This window comes from Mus caroli, unplaced genomic scaffold, assembly GCF_978045245.1.
Source record: "Mus caroli unplaced genomic scaffold, Mus_caroli_1 scaffold_1, whole genome shotgun sequence".
NCBI classification, from domain to species: Eukaryota; Metazoa; Chordata; class Mammalia; order Rodentia; family Muridae; genus Mus; species Mus caroli.
This window is the reverse complement of record NW_028227256.1, coordinates 42,745,287-42,746,526: the sequence shown is the minus strand read 5'-3', so window position 1 is coordinate 42,746,526 and position 1,240 is coordinate 42,745,287. Positions and strand designations below refer to the sequence as shown.

The following is a 1,240-nucleotide window of genomic DNA, read 5'->3' as shown; positions in this document are numbered from 1 at the left end:
TATTCTCAGCACCATAGTTAATGAAATGTTCTCCAGCCTCTCCCAAGGAAAGTCAACTGGTGGGCTCTCAAGTCCCATGGAATACATTAATTTGGGACTATCCACTGTTCTGGAACATTTACTTCCTTCTTTCAACACGGTTTTGTTTGATCATTTCTAATTTATTAGGAAACATCACTTGTCATTTTTACAAGCTTCGAATAGGTGCCTTGGAAGGATATCAGAACTTGGTCTTGAGGTATGTGCCAGGGCACTAAACCCTGAATCATACAGAGCTTCCCACCTCCGTGTGTACAGTCTCTCCTGAACTGAGCTTTACATTTAGGTCCCTCTTGGGACAGTGACTTCACTAGTCAGTTCTAGGCATCCTGTCCCAGTGCCTAACAGCTTATTTCACTACATACCACTTGGAAAGGTACACTTCTTCAGGCAGGCTATGGTAATATTTGGCCCTAGATAACATTCTAGTTGAAAGAGAAGAGGCAGAAGGCAATAATGGTTAGAGTAGTGTTTCCAACATGTCTGCATCCTCTCGGGATTCTATACAGTGTTCAGAATCCATTTATAAATCAGCATTAAAGAAACTGAAACAAGTGCTTTCTTCAGGAGCATGTATACTAAAACTGGCATGATGTAGAGAAGAATAGCATGGCCCCTGCACAAGGATGCCATGCAAATCTGTGAAGCATTCGAAATTTTTATGATACTTTGTTATGTTTGCAGATAGTAACCTAGCAGGACATGACTGTCCTTTGAGAGACCCAGCAACTGACAGAAACAGATGCCAAACATTGGACAGCATGGGGACACTTTTGGAGAGTTGGCAGAAGGCTTGAGGGTCCTGGAGCGGATAGGAACTCCACAGGAAGACCAACAGAGTCAATTATGCTGGACCCTTGGGATCTCTCAGAAACGGTACCATCAATCAAAGAGCATGCACAAGTTGGACCTAATCTCCCCCTGCCACCCCTGGCTCCCCTCCCCGTACGTTTGTAACAGATATGCTGCTTGGTCTTCATGTGAAACCAACAGCTGGAGCAGGGGCTGGCTCTAAAGCTATTGCGGGTCTGAGGAATCTGTTCCCTTTGCTGGACTGTCTTGTCTGGCCTCAGTAAGAGAAGTTGTGCCTAACCCTGCAGAGACTTACTGTGCCAGGGTCAGGGAATACTCAGGAAGGACTTCCACCATCTCAGAGGAGAAGAGAGTAAAAATGGGGAGAGGGATTGTTCGAGGGGGAAAT

The 1,240-nt window shown here is 45.3% G+C and overlaps 1 non-coding gene across 1 annotated transcript; it reads left to right on the top strand.

Moving 5' to 3' along the window:
• The first annotated feature begins 593 nt into the window (after window positions 1–593).
• LOC115032359 (U6 spliceosomal RNA) lies at window positions 594–700 on the top strand. The gene has a single exon (XR_003838038.1). It is a non-coding gene; the product is annotated as a U6 spliceosomal RNA (small nuclear RNA).
• Window positions 701–1,240: the final 540 nt, after the last annotated feature.